A 23,091-nucleotide genomic window follows, 5' to 3' on the forward strand; every position below is an offset into this window, starting at 1 on the left:
AAGAAAAAAATTGTCTCGTGAATATTTAATTAGCAAAAAGTCTATTATTATATCATAATAACTGTTGCAGATTTTATCTTGATTTGAAGTCTCTTTGGAGTCTTTTGAAATACTAAATGCATTTTTTACCAGCTGGAAACTAATTATAAACGCATTATTAAAGTCAAAAGCTGTGTTTTCTTGTTTTTTTTCCTTTTGAAAGTTATAAATAATAGAATAATTATAAAATTTAATTAAGGCACACATCATTAAGAATCAAATTAAATGTCTCTGATTAAAGATTTGAGTCATTTAAGATATCCGGCAGGTTAAAAATCGTCTGTTTCGATGAAAATTACTTTTTTTATTGTCTATGCTTAAAGTTTTACTTTCTTAAATCTCTTTAAATATTTGTTCTCCGATATTTAAAATCGAAGTTATGGTTGTTTTTACGCATGCTGACGGACGAAATTGAATGGCAATTAAATACTTAATGGATTTTCAGAGAAAGGTTGATTTTTAGAAAATCTCTACGCTAACACATATTAAAAAAATAATTATTGCAGAATTCTTTGAAACTTCGTACGCAAATTTTGCATATTGTTAGTTTATGTTTTGAATTAAAAGCTAAGGTTTAAGTTTGAATTTTTTTTTTTTTTATCCTGCTTTAAGTACGAATGTTTAGAATTTTTCTTAAGAAACGGAACATCGAACAATAGTCTTCGTTCAATTTCATTGTGTATTTAAATTTTTCTTAAAGATTTTAGTTCAAAACACATGTAATCATATTACTGATATAGAAAAAGTAATACTTTTATATTTATGCATTACAAACCAAAAAAATATTTTATGCATTCTTGAGGTTTTTCTTTAGCTTGATAATTTGCTTACCAAATGCTTTTGCTTAAAAATAATTTGCTTACCTGCTTACCAAAATAATAAAATTAAAATTATAATAAAGGCTATTTTCAAAAAAAATATTCCCTGTCGAATATTTTTAAGCCGTTCTTTAACTGAATGTTTTTGCAGACAAAAATAGCAGAAATTAGAAGAGAAATATTAGAGAAAAATTTCTCGAGAAACTTCTTCATAAATGCTTCATCTGCTCAATTTTAAATGTAAATTATTGTTTTTCTTATCAAACTGCATTATTTTGTATCTATCATACACTCACAATCATTATGCTAACACGAGGAAAACGTATTTATAAAACAAAACTGCGTAAAAAAATTTACGTTTAAATTATGTTGATACTTAGATATTTTTGTCTATTGTGCCACTTGTATTTACTGACAAGCCTAGTTTAAGGCAAGGGGTGCACTTTTTCTTGTTTTTCTGTTTCACACATACGTCACATCCCGTTTTACAAGTAAGACACATTCACACACCATCCATCCATCTTCAGATAGTAATTTTGACTTGAACCGGAGCACAATCAATCTCTGATCCAGTACTTTCAGAAGCATCGATTTGTTATGAGAACTTGGAGGACTTAATGACCCCGACAGGTCTAGCTTGTATCAGAGACCATTCTGTACACGGTGAGTCTTTGGTTGGTGGGGATCGAACTCACAACCTCTTGGACATGGATCCAATGCTCTCTGTGATGGACTTACGGAAGTCAGCTTCTATGGCCACCTATTACGTTGCAAAAAATCTCCATAGATCCGATCAGGCTGTTTCCGAAAAGAGAGGATCGACTTCATATTAATATATGCTTCAGGTCAGGACATTCCGACTCCATACCATTCAGTGTCTGGATGTTTTTGGAAAGAGGGTCTATGTAAAATTAAATCCATCGCAAAATCCAATTACAAAATTTTACGGGCAGTAATAACGAGGCAGACAGGAACCTCTTTCTTTAATATTATTAATGATGATACTTGGAGCTAATGGATCAATTCAATAAAATCCAGAAAACTCATTTAAAATAACTATCATTGCTAATTTTTAACATTTAAAAACTGGAGAGAAATCCCATCTATAAATTTAATTAATGAATTTTAAACAAACGTATGAGTCAGATCATATGAAGCTTTCACGAAAAATAGTTTATTAGACTTTTTTTTTACTTATAATTTTAGTTTTTTATTGCCCGAATAAACTAACCGAAAAAAGTTTTAAAATAATATTAGTTCTTTCAGAGTTATCAACAGTTAAAGTCTCACTATGCATTGCACTATAAAATAAGTTAAAACGAACCTGTTTTAAACATTCTGATATAATTACGCAATTTAAATACTGGCATAATATTTTTACTAATAAATTTAAATGTCCAAAATTATACATCGTTATAGTTTGGTAAACAATAAATAATTATTAATGAACCATTATTTTGCACAGAATATTATCATTTAATTCTCTAATAAATAGTAAGTAAGAAAGTTTGTTCAAAGAAAACAAATAAATAAAATGTTTCCCATGCCCAAAAGAGCATTATTCTCATCTTTTTAGACGATTTATTGCTTCAATGCACCTTGCATTGATATTTATCGCAAACGATTCAAGTAGCATCCTTAGAAAGTCCATCTTTTGTTTATGGTGGTGATAAAAAGAACATAAATAGCAATGAAATCCTCCCATTTCAGCATTCCCGAGACATTTGTCTTTAATCCAGAATTTTATTGCATTTAGCAGACTCGGCCTGCAAGACTATTTTCACTTCAGAACAAAGATCAAGTTCAGTGAGTCCAGAAGCGGAAATACATTTGCTTTGTTTGGTACCATGATTCAATTCTTATTGGTTTCATAATACTATATATATTTTATGAATCATGGTTACTTTATTTATTTTACGAAACTAATTGAAAAGCTTGTATCGTGTGCAGAAAGTATTAATTTTCATCATTATTCTTTTTGGTATTCTAATAATATCTTTCTGATATTCTTATCTAGTATTCTTATATTAGTATTCTTGTTGGTTTCTTAATATTATATATATTTTAAGAATGATATTTATTTTACGAAATGAATTAAAAACTTGTATCTTATCATATAGAATCTATTACTATTTGAGGAATAAAGCTTGTTTTTAGCTTTAAAGTACGCAAAAAATATTTCTTAAAATTTTCAACCTGTCATATATTTTAAACTAAATACAAAACTTTCTATAAATTGCTTAAAAATTCAATTTTATATTAGCAATATTTAATAAGATTTTGCTCATATATTTATATATCTTCCATGGGAACTTTAACTTTAACTGTGCTTAACAATTAGTTTTTTCTTTCATTTTAAATTAGCTTTGGGTGGATCGCTGTAAACAATTTTTTTTTTCCATTAGCAATGCATGAAATAAACTAAAGAGCAAATTAACATTACAGAGATAAAAGTATGTAACATATATGCTATTTAACCAAAATCGAACAGATAATTAATAATGCTTTTTAAACATTATTCACTATCAATCATTGAGCAACTTTTTTTCATCCTTTTTACTTTCTTTATCAATTTATAGTTCTGATAATTTAAAATTAAATCAATTAAGTTTTATTTTCTTAAAACAGGATCTCTGTGCTTCCGAATTTGGAGTTGAAACAATTAATTCAACATGTGGCAGGACACACTTTACGTTCTGAGTTTACACCGAATCAACGATTGATTTGCAGTTTGAGAGATGTAAATATACCTTTGTTTGAGACAGAAGACAAAACTGGAGCCAAGATGGCTCAGGGGATAGAGCGTTCGCCTTCCAATGAGGTGAACCGGGTTCGAATTCCAGTCGATACGAATTTCGCATCCGGCTTGCACTGATCACAGTGCTGACATAAAATATCCTCAATGGAAGACGGATCATGGGTTAGAGTCCCCTTGCCGTCTGGTTAACCGTGTAAGGGGCTCGTGGTCTTCCTCTCCATGTAACGCAAATGTGGGGGTTAGATCCATCAAAAAGTCCTCCACGAAAGCAAATTTCTAAAAATATTCGATCCAGGAGTTCCCTTGTCTTCTGGATTAGGTTCAAAATTTCAAGGCTACGGAGTTCAACATTAGTAGTCGTAAACCCATAAGAACTGGGTTGGCTATTCAACGACGGGCATTAAGAAAAGAAGACAAAACTGGGCTATTTTTACACCTCATGCTGACACGCACTTAACCTCTTTCGGGAATGAAAGTTGTGAATCGAGATTTTCAGCAGGAAAAAAAATGGTATAAAATTTCAAAAATATTTTGCGCTACATCAATCAGAAAGAAAGGTAACAGTGAAAAAAAGGAGCTGAAATACTTTAATCATATACATACCCATGTTCTTCATCTACATAGTCTGTTACTCAACAATATGCTAGAAACGTAACATCGCGTTAAAAAGACATATGCACTGCATATATCTTTTTTTCCACTGTCAGTGAAGGTATCACTCATTTCTTGATGAAACGAGTGATGAATGCTCGATGATGGTCGAATGTTCGATCCTTCAATCCTGGTTGCTGTCTAAACAACCGAGTTCTATACTCAGCTAGGTGAGCGTTAAATTTTTTAAGGTAAATGTTCTCGTTGGTTGTGGTCTAAAAGCGTGGAAGGAGAAAAAGGGGTACAATGCATAGCCTAGGTTGGATCATATATATGTACCTATGGTTTTAGTAGAAAAGCGTCATTAATTATGAGACTGACGCACTGCCTACTTCACAACCGAGGCATTAAGTTTTAAATATAGAACATGACCGGGGTTCGAGCCCCGGATCCAATTTCTAACTTTATATCACTTGACCTTAATGGCCACATTCCACTTGGCGAAGCATCATTAATTGACAAGATTTCATTTGCAAAAAATCCCAATAGTTTGGATAAAGCATCATATTTTATTTGACATGGTAATTTCAAGAATGTAGCATGCCACCTAACTAATGTGGAAAATTTAAACGGCCATAAGTGTATTTTATATTTTTCTACCTCTATATTGTTTCTTTAGTGCTTTAAGTATCAACACTAGTTTAAACATTGTACCTCAAATTACTGAAATAGTCTAGAATATTTCTCAAATTGTGCACTAGATTAGGCTACCTATTCAAAGCAACCACGACCCGACTAACAGAATTGTTCCTTGAAGAGTAGGTGTCCATTTTTAATGTGTCAGAAGAATCGTGCCCTTACAGGAGACACGATTCTGTCATAAAATCATAAATCTGATATTTATTAAAAAGTAACATATCTACCATGGATCTATCAAAAGCTCTTTCTTCAAAATACCTTTTATAAATAACAAGCAAATAAAATATACAAGTAATTCCTAAGCTCTTATGACTCACAATTTATTACGAAATTTGTAAGTTTTCTCCAGACAACAATCAATTGTTTTCCTGTTTCTTCTCGATCGAAATTAAGTTTTTATAAAAGGTACCTTGCAATAAACAGACTTTTATCTTTCTTTAAGTTTTATGGCTCAGAAAGTGGTCACATCGAAATAGAACCAGTTGTATGGGTTTCCGATAAATTTCATTTTTTTATATCTTCCAAAAGCTAACAGATGGTAGAAGTAATGACAGACTATCCGAAAAAGAGTACTTGTGTGTTGTCTTTTATGACCGAAACTATAAAAATGACACTTTGATAAAGTACTTGTGATACTGCCTGGAATAATTTAATTGCGAATTCAGAAAAAAAATAGATCTTTGAAAAGTAATGGCATTTATAATAAGCAGGATGGAATTTCGTTTAGGAATAATTGAAAAATAATTCAATACAAGGAATTCCTTTTTCACTTCAGAGTTTATTTTACTTATATTAAGCGTATAAAAAATCGTTCTGGGATATCAAGTTTTATCTAATATTTTTTTCCGTTTATTTTGTGGAAAGTATTGTCCTCAATATAAAATTTTGGAATAGTTTAAACTTTCAATCAATTGCATAAAGTCCTGAAAAACTTTGTTTTCTTCGTTACAAATCATTAGAAGTATTTTTTGTAAACTAAATATACCGTTTCAATCCTATGGATGATCGTTTATATTGAAATAAGACAAAAAAAGTCAAAACCTACAGTATTAAATCATTTGTTTCATTTTGCATTTCATTAATCTTACGAAATCCTCTCTGTAACTAATTTAATTGCAATTTCAATTGAAAAAGACATTATTTTTACTAGAAATACAAAATTAAATAATGAAAATAATTCTTAAAAAGCGCATGCATTAATTAATGTTTTAATATAGGCAATAGAAAAAATTCCTAGAAAACTTAAAATACTTAAAATGCTATTACTTTTCTCTCGCTTTCTCGAGTTACCCTTAAAACGGGCAGACAATATTAAATTTTATCTGAAGTGTATTTGGCCTTTATTGATAACAGCGCCAATTAATAAAAATATTATTAAATAAATTTCATTTTAAAATGCCTAATTTATTGGAAACGTACTGATAGTTGCTGCATAGTTTTTTTTCATCTTACGCGTAATATAATTTAGAGTATCTCAAAGCCAAAATGGGTTCCAACTACTTAAAATCAAGCTGATGTTTCACAACACCAAGAGACTAGGTTAGAACCAGGTGTATATTGAAGCAGCAAGATTTATTTTATACTGCTTGATGCAATGCTGCCTATATGTACTGTTGTTTTATACTACTTGGTGTAATGTTGTCAAAAAAGTAATATTGTTTTATACTACTTGATGTAGTTTTGTTATTCCATAACACTATAATGTATAGTTACTGTAAGATATGATACACATAAGAATCAGTAAAGTTAATTTTTCGTTATAATATAGTGTGAGAATCAATTATTTAGGATGCATAAATACAATAATTATTAAAATAAAATTAGTTTGTTAACCTAACATACACACAGCTTAGAGAGAATATTAATAGGAATTCAAAATAGGCCTAACAAAATCTGAACAATCGAAGTTAAGTATTATCAAATTATTTTATATAATTGACAGATTTATATAAACCTTCTTATGAAAACATAATTATCTCCACTACGCAACTAAAAACATACACATCTTTTATAACAGTTTAGATTATGAGTTTGTTAAACCAATCCAACGAAAAGACTTAAATTACCTGTCTTAAATTACAATCGACCACAATCAACATTTTTGATAAATCAAAAAAGAGGATTGAAATTTATTCAGCATTAAATAAGAAATAAGAAATTTGATACTTCAATCTAATGAACACATATTTCATCAGTACACAGTATGTAAACAAACCACCATCTTGATCCCCATATTGTCTTTTTCTTTGAAATTATCAAATTATTCTTCTATAAATTGCTAATAATGGCCCAAAAGCATTTGTTATACGCTTAAAAATAGCCTGCTCTCATTTTTCACTCGAATTTAAGTTTAAGTAAGCTATAAGTATTCTACAAATTTACGGAGCTCTGAAAAACACAAGCCACTTCACCAACGAACTGTTTCCATGAAGGAAGCAAAAAAAGATTTGAGATTACGTAAGCTTTATCATTTATTAGTGGTAAAATTGAACTACACCCACTAAAGTATGTAATAATGATTTGGTATTAACTAGATAAAAAGTAATCATTCACACAATTTTCAGTGCTTTTGAACAACAAATTTAGATAGGTTATACAGTGAACCACAGGTTGTACAGTGCACTGACCTCAATATTTGAACTTCGAGCGTAATTTTTAAAAGATAGTTTTAGTTCTTTGACAAAGTCTCTATAATTCTTTTAAATTTTTATAAAAAATATGAAACCTTAAAAATGATTAAAGTAATTTAGTTCATTGCAATTAATTGGAAAAAGGTAATATTTTATAATAAGGTTTTAAAAAGAAATTTCAAAATTGAAATAAATATTTTAAAATATCACTTTACTCTAGACCAGTGGTTCCCAATTTCTAAAATTAATTCAGGAACTTTTGAAATGCAGAGAAATGTCATTGATTCAGCAATAAATCATGAAATTGGGTTTTATATTAGACAGTTGAATTCGCAAGTCTGCAGCAGTTACGTTTCTTGCTGTTTAAGTTATGTCCAGTAGTTTTTGCCGTTTAAAAAGGTCTAGTAGTTTTTGCCGTTGTGTATGTTTTCATTCACAAATCTAAATAAATTTATTCAATTTCCTGAAAACAAATTGAAACAAATTATCCAAAAAATTTATATTCCATGTATAAAACAAATTATCTGGAAAATGTATATTATGTAATTATATTAAATAGCTTTTTTAGATACATCAATTTAAAATTGAAAAAAATGTGAAAAAATGATCATGAAAAAAATGCATTTTAAGTCAGAATATCAATTATATTATTCGAAACGCAATAATACAACTTCTAAATTTATACAAAATCTCGCGTTTATTGAAGATAAAAGATAAATTTTGCATTATACGAAAAATAAATTGTAGTATAATATAAAAAAATATAAAAAAATTGAAGATGTAAAAGACTATCCAAACCCAGACCCTGCAGTTGAAAATCAATAAAATAAACTAGATAGTTTTTGAAAACGTTTATAAACAAACTGGGAGAATGGTTATCAGAAAAAAATTAATTCTTTTTTTTTTAATTTGGTTACTTTATTTATAATTTTAAAGTTAGTTGAGAAATACTGATGCAATCATTTGTAAATGCATATCCTTGTGCATTTGCAAATGCAGTTAGTAATTTCTTCAACATATTATTTTTTGAAGAAATATAATTTTTTATAGTATAACTTGAAAGATTATTATTTCTTTTGTATTGTAATTTTGCATAATTCTATAAGCATAATCTTAATATTAAACAAGCAACGGATCATTGGTTAAATACTAACCTATTACAGGTTTCAAATATCTTTACTGAAGGATTCTAAATTAATAATAAATTCAATTTCAAAATTTTTATCCAAAATCATGTTTTTGCATTAGTCATATATACTAACACGTTTTTCAATATTTAAACCTCACGAAAATGAACTAAGCCAATTTTTGAAGTACTGTCCAATTTTTAATTATTTTCTGGTTTTAACAAAAAGAATTTATAAGACAACTATAAGAAAAGAGTGTAATAAGATATTAAAAATATTTTTTCAATATGAAAACAAAAATTGCGTAAAAATAGGCTATATTTTGTGGCATCAATGATGCCTAAAATTTTCATTTAAGAAACTTTATCTGTTGAAAAACATTTAATTTTTGCTAGGAATTTATATAAAAATTACTTGAAACGTGTACCAGTTATAGTTTATTGATTAAAAGTACGTAAAAGGAATGTGTTAGAAATTAAATAAAAAATCTGAATTCTCAATCACATAAAATACAAAAAATGTTTTTCCAACAAGCTGTCTGCTTATAATAAATAACAAGAAATTTGACTTGAATTCAGCAAAATTATGTTTGAATTGGAGGGTATTTTGAGCGTCCCGCTATAAATTTCTTGTTTGCATTGGAAACAGATAAATTTTTCCTATAATCGATTTTTTTTCTGGAAAAAGATGTTATTGATTACTATTTTAAGCTATGACAGATCAGGAAGAAATGAAAGCATCAGTGAAGAGGTATAGAAATAAAAAAATTATTTTTCAATGAAAAAGACATTTTTTTTCCATTTGATATTTCTGATTCTATGTAAAATATTTGAATAATTCTATTTTGATTTATTTTTCAACAAATACAGCGTTTCTGAAAAAAGACAAAGTTATATTTTGCCGATTCGCATGTAGTTTAAAACATAAAAAAAGTTTTTATTGATCGATATCCTCCTTTTTTTCTTGAAATGTAAAGAAATCTGACTTCTAAATTTAGAGCAATGGATTATCTTAATTTAACTTTCGAATAAAAAACTGGAAAAAAAAACTTTTAATTTAGCAATATTTCAGATTGAACCGCCTCTGCTCAAGAGATAGAGCGTTAGCCTTCCGATGAGGTGACCTAGGTTCAGATCCCAGTGGTGACTGTTGAATACGAATTCTGCTCACGGCTCTCACCGACCACTCTACTAGACGTAAAGTATCCTCAGGGGTAGACGGATTGGGAGTTAGAATTTCCTTGCCATTGGGGTAACCGTGTAAAATTTTCGTGGTTTTCATCTCCATGTAAGGCAAATGTGGATTAGTTCCCTTAAAAAAAATCCAGCACGACGTCAAATTTCTAGCAATACTTGATCGAGGAGTTCTCTTGTTGTTGGATTGGATTCAAAATACAAGACAATGGAGTTCACTGATAGTCGTAAACTCAGATTTGGGTCGGCAGTTCCACGCTGATTATAAAATATGAAATATTTCTGCGGAAACGTTTATTCACTTAAATGGATTATTAATGCCTTATTTCATTCAAAATAAATGAAACAGAAAAAAACAGGGCTCGAAAAAACTCATAAATTTTTCCCGTCCCCGAGGACGGTTTGTCCAACAATGTACCCGTCCTCCTTTGAAACTAATCCGTAGCTTCTAAATAAATAAAAAATATAATTTTCTCTTATTTATTACAAACATTTATATAAATTGGACAATGAATTAGTAGTTACTAGGATTACAAATACTAGGATTACATTATACAGTAGCAAAAGAAATACTAGGTTACTAATAGTAACCTAGTATTTCTTTTATGAAATAATTTAAATGACAAAGGTCAAGTTATCTGGAATGTCAATTTATCCAAGGGTACTACGCTTTTTAAATGAATCAAATATGACGTTTGTCAGTTCCACAATCAAGCCAATGATTTACAGAGGTTTCTGCACAGAAATCTGAAAGGGGTTTTCCATTCAGGTACATGTTCATAATTGCGTTTAACGTTTCTTGTTAAGACCAGTACGTAATGTGTTTTCTTTTTTTTTTTTTTTTTTTTTTTTTTGTAAGTTCATTGCTGAAAAGCCCCTTTCAACCGCTGCAGTAATCCCAGACAGAGAAAGCATCAATTCTAATAACAAAAACTGAAAATGTATCACGAACATTAACGGGAAAATGGCCGTCCGCGCGGACGTCGGATTCGAGAAATTCGTTGTCCGCGGGGAATTTTTTACCGCCGAGGACAGGCGGACGGGCGGTTTTTCGAGCCCTGGAAAAAAATATTGAAATGATTTCCTTTCCAAAGAGAGAATATGAAAAAAATGACACTTTTTATGTCTATCAATACTTCTAGCAGTAACTTATGCTGCGTCTTTTGGTTATGGTAAGCTTAACTGTTAGTTGTGGGAAAAAATTGTCATTTTCTGTTGTTGTTGTTTCTTGTCAGGATTCAGGAAAATCAATATGTAATCAGATATATTTGTTTATTTTATTTGGATGTTTGCTTAATTTAATTCCATGAAAAGCTTGGATGATTTTTTAAAAATACAAACGTACATTTTTTTTCTTAGAACCAAAAGTAAATTATGATTTCATTTAGTTCTCTGATTTTTTTCGAGTTAAGCTCATTTTTATGTAGACTATGATATATATTCATAAGCTCGACATGAATATTAAATAGAATATTAATTATTATTCTAGTTGGTTTCTTTGCTTTCCTCTTTATAATAAAATAAAACTAATATTTATGTAAGAAATAAAGTGAATTAAAAAATTTACAGAACCGCTGAATTGTTGACCCTTTAAATCAACTGTTTCAACTAAACCTTTCCAACGAAGGGTAATATTACGAAAACTAGGACAAAAAGAAAAATTTTGCAAAATGCATTGCTGTGACGTCATACTCATTTATTTTTCTTATTTTTCGACATATTCATTTTCCTTTTCTAGTTTTTAATAATAATAGAAGGAGTATGAATATAAGTTTTCTGTTCTGTCGACGTAACAAGAATATCTAAGAATAGCGCATTTATCAAACATTTTATAAAGAAATACTGAGTATCTCTTTGAAGTACCTTGTTCTAAATAAAATTTTAAAAACATTTTATGAAAATTCATTATTTGAATGGTAATATAATGTTATGGCTTAACACCATAAGATAAAAGGACACTATTATAAAATTTATGATTTAAGTTCGGAAAATGTTTCTTTTTTTTTTCTTTTTTTTTTTTTTTGCATTTTAAAGATGTTGTCTCGTCAATGTTAAACATACAGAAATTTCCATATTCACAGATGTACCATAAGATATATAACAGATAAGATAGATAACTCAGTTATTAAATAATGTAGAACTTGCAATAAAATATAAATTTTTTTCTGAAATTTCAGCTTGTGACATATTTTTTGAAAAACGAATAATAGTTTGAAAAGCAGAATGCTTATCAAAGCATTTCTGAGCTGAAAATTTGACCTCAACTACTTAAAAGAACATATTTTGCAAAAAATAGGTATTCCATCGGCAAAGTTACAAATCTATAGAATTATTTGATACAATGCCGAATTTCAAAACTCAAAGTGTGAAATATATCAGACACTCTAAGAAATGCCTAAGTAATCTAGGTGAACTCATTTCATATTTTATAAATTTTTTCATAAATCTTGGGTAGAACAATCGACCCGATTCTGAATTGCAACACTCTATGGTTCAATTGCATAACCCAATAATTTTAAAACCTACCAAAAAAAATATTAATCAAGCATTGGCACAACTAGTCTTTGTGGAGGACTTATTGTTAAAACTAACCCACATTTGGGGAGCTACATGGAGAGAAACTCACGGTTAGCCTGTTGGCAAGAAGATTCTAACCTATGATTCTTCTACTATTGAGGATATGTGGCATCAATACTGTGTACAATTCGTAACAATTTGTATCAACTGTATCAGCTGTATCAACTGTATTTGTATCAGCAGAATTTGTAACTAGTTATCACTGGGATTTGAGCCTTAGTTACCCCAGCGCTCCCTGTGCTATCGCATCTAATTTAAATTCATTGCCGGTAGCATGTATGACAAATCTTTTTCAGAGTAATCATTCACTTGTTTTTCGAAATAAAGTTTTAATTTCGAATATTGAATACCCTTGAATCAGGACCTTTCTTTAAAAAAAATGCCTATTGAACATTTGGTATTCTAAGAATGCCTATGGGTTCCTATGAATGCCTAAGAGTGCCTTTGGTATTTTAAGAAGACCAATGTATTATGCACAATGCAAAAATAATGTAATTTTCAATATATCATATTCTAAAAATGCCTATAAAAGTCTTTGAAAAATATCGCATTCTAAGAATGCCTATGAATGCCTAAAATGTCTATGAATGCCTTAGAATACCTTTGCTGTTCTAAGAATATCATTTGATATTCTAAAAATGCCTATGTATTATGCACAATGCAACAATAATGTAATTTTCATTACGTAATAATTTTCATTTTGCCTTAAAAATGCTTGGTTGCTTTTAATGCAATGCCGGTAACACATATAATAACGCAAATGAGGCAGTCAGAATTTTCCATAAGCAAACATTTTATTAATACATTTGTTTTTAAATATAATTTATAAGTTTATGACACAAAATGGTTGATAAATTAGACTAAAGTAACTAAAGTAACTTTTCAAACTAAAGTAAAAAGTAGTTTTGATGATTTTTCAGAGCATATTGCTTTACAAAATATATAAAGCAATTTTTTATGACGAAACATAGTTTATATCACTTCATATTTCAAAATTCTAGGATATTTTCAAATTAAAGAAATAAGATGCTATTTCTAAAATTTCCAGTATAAAGTAAGCTATTGCAAAATTCTTTATAATACATAAAAACAGAGCGGGAAAAGCTTTTGTAGTTCTGTATAAAACGCATTATCGTATATTTCTTACATTATCTAACGACAAAAAAATATTCCTTTTTCACATCATCTTTATAATGGACATTACTTAAAAAGATGCTGCGTTTTACTAAACAAAAATAAATTTTTTTATATTTTTAAAGTTTATAATGTAATTCAATTCTCCATAACTTGGAAGAAATACTTTAGAAAATTGTTCTAAATATTTCAAATAAATCTTTAAGATATATAGTTGATTTCTTTAGATTGTTTCGAGAGAAAAGAGTTTGCAGCTCAAAATAATTAAGTTAATGATATGCAGTTAATTAAATTCAATAATAAATTTGATTTTATTAGAAACAGTTATTACTGCATTAACAAATACTTTTATGGTATGTCATTTTAAACGGTGAATCGTCGATATTTGTTAAATGGCTTCTAGTAAAAAATTTAACAAATTTCTATTCCAATAAAATATTTAATCATTAATATTAATAAGACACTTTAAACTATTCTAAACACCTAGTAGAATAAATTAAGATTACAAATTTTGTTCATAATAGATCACTAATATAACTTTTATAGAATCATTAATATAACTTTATTTTCACACAGGGTAAGAACAAAATAAAGCTAGATCTTCATCAAATATATTATTAATTATATTATTTTATATATATTAAAAATTATAATTATATGTATTATAATTATATGTATTATAATTATATATAACTTTCATTCTATTAATTATTAATTTATTAATAATTTCAATCATAAAATTGATTTATTTTAACGTAAGATAGAACAAATTAGTGTCATGATCAGTTTCGCAAAAAATACATTTTTCACTTCTCACGTCACTTTCTTTGAACACACGGTAATAAATTATATTATAATTTTTGATCAATAAATAATCATTATTATTTATTGTAAGCAAAAAATCTTCTTTTTTAATTATTAATTACATCTTAAGTTGAGACTCATTTATTACAATTTATAAATGTAAAATTGCTTCATTTTAAACATATGGTAGAATAAATTAATGTTACAAAGAAATCGAAAATTTTTGAATTGAAAGGTATGCAATTTTCTTTTCATCAATTGAAATAATTTAATTTTTTAAGGCAAAATACAAATTTTGAACGAATTCGGACAAATAGTGCCTGAGAAATTGAATTTTAAAAAAAGTAGTATATTTAAAATTCCATTTCTTAATAATAAATGTACGCAGTGACTAGTAATTTATATTCAACAATTATTTAGCAAAGATGTTATATTCCGCATAAATATATTCGAATAAAAATCTCATTTTAATTTTTAAAAAATTGCCAAATTTAGAAATAAAAGAGTACTTTCCAAAACTACTAGAAAATGATTCAAATAAATTGTTGTAGCCATAGGAATGCTTAAAAGATAGCTTTGTCCAGAATTGTGTCCGAACGGGAAAATGCCTAAAGCAACAACCAATTGATCATAGGTTAAAAAAATGAAAGTAATTTTGGATTTTGATGGAAAAAAACGATAGTTGCGTGTATCAAACATCAATATATAAGTGTGTGTATAATGTAAAATGGACATAAAAACTAGAGGCAGTAATGATTATACTTATGAGAAATCACATGAAGAATTATGGATGTTTCACAGTATGAAACTAATCATAGGTTGAACTAATCGTTAAAATTCGCAATAAGACTTCTTGTCTACTGCTTACAATTTATTTTTACGTCTAGGCTTAACAGAATATGCTATCTTATACACTATCTACATAAAAGCGTTTGGGCATTTTGGAATTTTTAAAGTACAGAAAACCCTTCTGTATCGTAAAATTTCATGCAATTTTGTGTCTGATTTTAAAACATAAGTTATAGCGTGTACTAATTTATACGCGTAATATATCCCAGCCAAACAGCTAAGATTGCAAAGCAATCTTTGATCATTAAATCAAATGTTATTAAAATGGATTTTCTTTATCTTTTATTTTACCAACTGTTCATCGTAAATTAACTTTGAACAATAGAATAAAAGTTCCAGTTTATATTTTCATTCTCACAACACTTATTCGCTAATGTTTTGAAAAGTATTAAGTTGCAGAAGTTTTATTTGCATGTACGTCATGCTCAAGAATAAGGTTGAAAAATATTCTTATCATATATTATATTATATATCTATATTATATGTATTATGTATTATATTATATATATTATGTATTATATTATATATATTATACATTATATTATATATAATATATTTTTTCTTCACAATACTTCTTTTACTTTAGTCTTGAAAAATAAAAAATAAGAATGAAAACACAGGTTTCTATAAACTGTTTAAATAACTGCAAATTTATTTTTAGGTTTTTATATTACAAATTAAAAAACTTTAATGGATTCTGTAAACTAAGCTACTATAATGGTAAAACTGTTCCAGACAAACATATAAGAAAAAAAGTATTCGAAACACTAAACAAATCCCCAAATCTTTAAGAATTTTTTATTATTTAAATCTAATATTATAAAAAATTCTAAAATTTGTTTTATTGTTTTTCAATTAGACTTTTATACTTTGATTGGTTTTTATTGCTGTTGCTTTCAAATATTCTTAGAGCTCCATATTTTGCAACTCGTTGAGAAAGAAGAAAATATTTTTATTAATTTTTGAGTTCCATTAAGATTTTATTTTGTTGTTGAGAAAAATTAAATATGTAGAAAAAGGATTTTATTGCAATAAAAATTGATAATGACACCCAGTTTCAAAGCATTTTTCATCCATGCAGGAATTGAAAAGCATCCTTTTTTTACTGTATATTTTATATGCACAAGCATTTTTAAGCAAAAAAGAGATATCTGCTTAAATTACAGTTTTTTAAGCTGCTGTGCAAAATAAAGAAAGAGGCTACATTCTAAGAAACGTCTTAGTATCAAAATTGGAGTGTAATAAAGGGGAACAGTTTTAATAGTAGAAAAAATAAGTTTAACATCAAATCAATTTAATGCTTTTTTTATGTATGTAAGTAGTTGCAGATGTTTGGAAGAGCAAAAATTGAAAAAAATTTTTAAACTTTTTTTATTTAATAGCTACGATCTTTAAGTTTATAAGAAGAGAGCATTTGAAAATATTCAAATAAAAATTTTATCAATTATAAGAGATTTGCCGTCGAAACTGCTTTTTGGAAAACATCGCGGGGGACATGTCCTATCAGAGAAAACTATTTTCTCGGGCGATTTCTTAAAAAATTAAGTAACCAATCTTACTGAAACTTCACGCACTCAGTTTCGATAGAATTAACGATGTGTTGAATAAGGAATAAAAAAAAATGTTCTTGGAAGAAAAAAATGCTTTTAGTTAAAACTTAGATCCTCTATTGCCTTATAAAATAAATTACACTGTGAAATAAACCTTCGCTCTGTAGGGGAGAGTGGGGTCAATTGTGACAGGGTACGAATGTAACAGAGCAAAAATTTCGAGTGTCGGGTTCCATATTTGGTTCCTAGGTGGCGCACAAGGTGTATTTAATAAATCTACATGTACACCCTTGCTGGCAACCATTTTTATGTACTTTTGAAAGAGTTACATCACAAAAGATATTTTCACGCTACGTAAGTACTCTTTTGGTATTAGAATATTATATTGTAACAAAGTAATTTTGTTTAAACAAATAAAAATTATTAACCGAATATGTAAGTGGACACCTTAATTAACATTTAAAAAAAAAGATTAGTTTTGTTAATTAACTAGCATTGGTTTTAACAAGCGAAGCTGAAATGGCGTCTTGGGGACGATTGTAACAATAAATAAAGGGACGCAACAGCTGAAAATAAATATTCTTATGTTTACAAACCATTACTTAACTCTTTAAAAACCACCAATAGTTTCCTATATCATTTATATTATGTTGCATGTGCATTATTTTACTTGTCACCTTTCACAGCATAAATTAAAATTTTTAACCCCTTAAAGTTAAAAGTTTAACCCTTTAGGTCTCTGCTCATTATTATTTTTACTCCTAAAATATTACTACTATTTTGATCAATAAAAAATTATATCACAACCATGATAATATGCATAATTAACTATGTTTTAGTTGAATTTATAAACTGTTACAATTGATCCCATAAGTGGGGACAATTGTAACAAGTGCACGACTCTCAAAAATTGTTAATAACTAATATAATAACATTTAAAATAAGGGTTTTTTTTCTACTAGAGGATAGTCTACTTTACTCGTCTGTCAATTAATACTAATAATATATTGGATTTTTTTTCAGTTAAAAATAGTTAAGTGAAAAATGTTACAATTCCCCTACATAATCAATTCTGTCGAAAAAAAGTGTTCCTTAATTTTTTAAAAAGCATGCCAACTGATAAAACTCTCACTTCTAATTTTGCTGACGGTTGTTTGAGATCAATTAAAAGATTTTCTGAAGGCTAAATTTACTACTGTTTCATTTCAAACAGTTAAAATCCTAAAAAAATTCTTCTTATACATTCAAGTATTAGATTTTAATTGAAATGAAATTAAGTTTTTTAAATTATAAGCCTGTGTAAATTTTAAAGTAAAAACTAAAACTCTAGTAACAAATTCTCAGTTAGTATACTAAAGTCCAAATCAATTGTATTAGTTGTGAATATTAGTTGTGTGTACTGGTCTAAAAATAATTTCCCATAGTTTTAATTTTTTTTCCTTCTATTTATTTATTTTAATTATTTCACAGATAAATACGAAGTTTTATGTACTGTTCGTTTTCGATCCATGTTTTAAAGAGACAATAAAATTAGAGAATCTGAAAGTAAACCATTAATTTTTGATTAAAACATAAAAATAATTTTAATACAATTTTAAATTATTAATTTTGGATTTCGTAAGTAAACTTTATAAAGATAATTTCAAAAATCGAAAATCAAATGTTAAATTTTAAACAAAATTTAAATGTTTAAACGCAAAAGTTCAATGAATATCTAAGCAGTTAATTACAGTGCCAAAAATGGAAAATCTTTTACGAAATAATAATTAATTACGTAATTTTTAATTTATGTAATATAAGTTATTTGATTTACTACTATTTTATTTGTTAAAAATATAAATATGTTTATTTGTTAGTAACTAGCTGTATTTAGATTTTGAGAAAATATAAACGTCGACGTTTATATTTTCACTTTTATCGATGCTAAAAAGATATTTCAAATTTTTAATTACGATATTTCCAAAATACATTAACTAAGATTTGTGTCTTTCTCGCTAATTATTAGACATAATTAGAAGATATCCCAATAATTAAAAAAAGCTCATTTTTATCTGTCAAATAAACTGGTTATGATAGTTATAATAACATTTCCTTTTATTGATCTCGGTTACAATTTATCATTACAGTTTTTTAATTTTGTTATAGTTTTTTTCTTCTTCCAATTACGGTATTAGTTTCTATTTTAATAAAAAAATATGCATTAATGATGATAGTTACAAAACACACCCTGTAAAACAATCTACAGTGCACAGTGGGCCAGCATCCAAGGTTTCGTGGCCAAAATTAGTATTTAAATTTGTTTCAAAATTTGGGAGTTTTTACGTGCAGATAAATTGAATTCATAGTTGAAATTTTGAAATACGCTAAAAATTCCAAAAAAACAAACAAAATGGCGGTTGAAATATGGCGTGCTAAAAAATACAAAAAATAATATAGTGCGTTCAAATAATTAAATATAGCAATGGAAATATAATAATTTTTGTAATTTTATATTAAAAAGGAAAAGCAAATTATATTTCCGAAGTAATATTACAAAATAACGCGAAAACATAAAAAAAAAAAACATAATTTTTGTTTTTCGGTATATTTAGTTCACCTTTGCAATATGGGCAAAATGGGGCAGGTTTTTTCGAAAGAAGAAACATCAAAGAAGACAACAAAAAAAAGTTTAGCTAATTACCTAGTGGAAATTTTTGGAGATAAGTCAAACATTGTAAAATGTCAAATGATAAGATATAAACTATAAGTTTGTCAAAAGTATTAACTAATCCAACAAATTGAAAAATTGTACTACAATTTCAGACTAACTACTCTGATAAAAATGCAACAGTAAGGTGAAATTCCTATATATATTTCTGAAATATAAATTTAAAAGCCACATTTAAAAAAGCATTTTTAGCATATTTTTCACTACATTGTACTCTTTTCGATCCAAAAAGTAAATTATAATGTTTGGAATGATTATGAATACTTAATTTGGGTGATATTAAAACTGTCTACTGATATTTTAGTTGAAAATTTAATTTTGACTTTTGGCCAAAGATCATGGCCTTCTGGCTCACTGTGCACTGGGGCGAAAATTCTGGTCAAAACAACTCAAATATGATAAAATTTACAGTGTTTCCGGCTCTATGTGTACATTGAAATGCACGGTAATGCTACGAAGTGCTTGTGTAATGATCTCGATAAGATTAAAAATAAAATTTATTTTTATAGTAAGGGATAAAATTCGATTAATGCTCTGCAAAAGATGGTAATTTTGCCACGATACCTTAGATCATATCATAAAACTATTTAGTCTATTAATTTGTACTTTTCAGTTATGTATTTACAAAAATGTGTGGTAGTAAAACTATAATTTAGAAAAAAATTCAAATTTCCGGTAAATCGCTACTATGTGAACAGAAAATTAACAAATGAATGGTTTAAATGCCTATTTTGTTTTCATCTACCAGAAATAAAATTTTTTATACAGAAATGTTATTACCATATAGTACGAAATTTTTTCTCCATTCATACTGTATATATTCATGGCGAAAAAGTAACTGCTAACTAGGTAAATTTTGGCTTACTAATGTGTAAGGTGTTATTTTCTATTTTATACTTATGAAACAAAACAAAATATAGTTATATAAAATATAGATGCATTCTCTTACTTAAATACTGCTCAATATTATTCTCCAAAATGAAAGAAGAAACTGTTCAGCATGATTAGTGCATTTATATGACTTTTGTTGCTTGCGTTCATCAAATTTCAACAGAAAATCTCGTGTATTCTTCATCGTTTAACTAAAAAGAAAAAATGACAAATATTTGAAATGATAGTTTAATAATTTATAACATAGAGTTTATAAAATATATAACTGATGCATAGTCAATAATAAAATGCACTTGTTATTTTTCAAAAAATGACCGAATACTTGTAAAATAATTTTTATACATCATCGTCAAAGAAGTTTTTGAACTGTAATTCATTTATAGAAAAATTATGAATATAATTTTTTTCATCAGACCCAGTGTTTTATGATTAAAGTTGAATAGTTTTCTTTTATTTATTTTCTTTTTTTATTTGAAAATTAAGGAATTACTTAAGAACACATGAGTATTATTTTAGTAAAAAGATGGTGAAAAAAAGTATAATCTAACTTAAATTTTTTTTAAATACATTAAATACTATTTGATAAAGATAATGAAAAGAGAAGAAGAAAAATTATAAAATAAGATATTTTTAATATATATATCTATATATATACATATGGCCAGTAAAGCAGCAACTATTCAGTCATTTCTCTCCCAGATTTGCACATGTAAGTTTTACGAATATGAATAGAATTCATTTCTAAATACGAGAAGGTTAATATAAATGCAACATACGAGTGTAAATTTTCACTATTTCTTATTTATGTTTTCACAAGTAAAAATTAATCCTTTTTATTCAAAAATTGCCAAATTTAACTTATTAAAGTTCATGCAATCTATTTTGATATAATAATTACTTCAAGGGAATTATTTGAAGTTAAAAGATAGAAACTAACTACATTAAGAATTATCTAAATTTTAAGAAAAGGTAAAGATTTTTTGATGAAAGTAAAAATCATCAGATCGAATAAAAAATGAAATTCTATCCAGATATAACGTTTTTAGTCAACTATATCTAACAACAAGCATACAATAGCCTATAATATCAGGGATTATAAATTCAATGCATTTAGCTTTTCAATTATTTCTCTGAAAACCAATTTCAACTACCTCAACATTCAAATATGGAATCTTACCATTAAAGTAATATCAGTTCAACATTCACGTTGTTCGTGTTTTGTATAAAATATTTACTTCAAATTATTTCTTTGAAGTTAAAAAAGCGGAAACTAGTAACATAAAAAAAAAGAATTATCTAAATTTTACAAAAGAGTAATGATTTTAATGATGAAAGTTAAAATCACCCAATTGAATTAAAAACCTAATTCTATCGAAATATTACGTTTTTAGACAATTATATCCGACATCAAACCAACAATGTCCTATAATATCTGCTATTATAAATTCAATGCATTAGCTTTTCGATTATTTCTCTGAAAAGTTATTCCAACTTTCTCAACATGCAGATCTTACCATTAAAGTAATCTCAGTTCAAAATTCACGTTGTGATTTCCGCTGTTTCACGTCATTAGCTCAGTCATAATTAAAGATATGGCCCCCATAATGCTTTGCAGATAATCGAATTCAAATATTCATCGGACTTGGCGACTAATATGCTCTAACTTAAGTGCTATCTAAGCCATAGAGTTGGACATTCTCTTGTAAGCCTGCGTTTTATAGAATCAGTCAGGCTTTTATCGCAGAAGACGTTAACTAGTGTTTGGCGAGGTCTGTTTCTGAATATAACTTAGTTCGGGAAACTCTATTCAAATATTAATGAGAAATCACATACGAAATACGTATTCACATATAAAATTATGGGATTAATATATGACACGCAGGCGCATAACAAACTGATACTGTTGTATATATTATGCTTTATTCTGTTTCTCTCGAATATGAAAACACTTCAATGCTTATTTAAAAGCTATAGCAAAATGCTTAAGCTTGAGATATAAATTCTAAGAATCATAAATTATTGCAAGGAATTAACTATTAAAAAAAAATATTTCTTACTTAAACTAGTTAAGAAAAACAGTTTTTTTTTAAAATTGTACGTACTTAATTACACATAGGGGAGAGTCGGGTAGCCCCGCCCACTTAAGGAGTATTGATTATATTTCTGTATAATATTGAGTAATAATCAATATTTTTGTATGTTTCTATTATTTTATCATTTAATTAAATAATGCAAAAATAATAAACCAAAAAAAGAATAGTTTAACTTAAAAATATAGAAATTAAAAAAAAACATGTTTTTCAGCTCTTTTCAAAATGTGTCGGGTAGCCCCACCCAGTTACAAAAATTGTGTTTTCTGACTGTTTTTTCAGGTGTAAATGAAAATGACCAATGTATTGACAATAGATAAACCTCATTTATCATTTTTATCGCAAAATTATTTTATTTATTACATATTTATATACTTTTAGTGAATTCTATCATTTAATAACAATCATTTAATAACAACAAATTTGTTGTTAAAAATGCATATAACGCTCAAATTTGAAGCAATAAAATAATAATCTTTGCAACCGTACATTCATCGACGAAATAAAATTGGGCGGTGATACCCGACAATCATGTGAGCGAGGCTTCACGAAATCCAATTTTTTTGTAAATTTTTAATTACTCGAACAATTTTTCGCATACAAACTTCTTTCTTTGTGCAAATTAAACTTAAGA

At 27.4% G+C, this 23,091-nt stretch overlaps 1 protein-coding gene across 1 annotated transcript in view; it reads right to left on the reverse strand.

The window, feature by feature from the left end:
• Positions 1-23,091, reverse strand: part of LOC107437764 (5-hydroxytryptamine receptor) — a 269,815-nt gene that overhangs the window by 45,563 nt on the left and 201,161 nt on the right. The window contains exon 3 of the mRNA XM_043045163.3: positions 20,426-20,558. The gene's annotated coding sequence lies outside the window, so the exon portion shown is untranslated. The remainder of the gene's footprint in view (positions 1-20,425; positions 20,559-23,091) is intronic.

Source organism: Parasteatoda tepidariorum, chromosome 2, assembly GCF_982258835.1.
Source record: "Parasteatoda tepidariorum strain Cologne lab strain chromosome 2, Ptep-v5.0, whole genome shotgun sequence".
In the NCBI taxonomy this organism is placed as follows: Eukaryota; Metazoa; Arthropoda; class Arachnida; order Araneae; family Theridiidae; genus Parasteatoda; species Parasteatoda tepidariorum.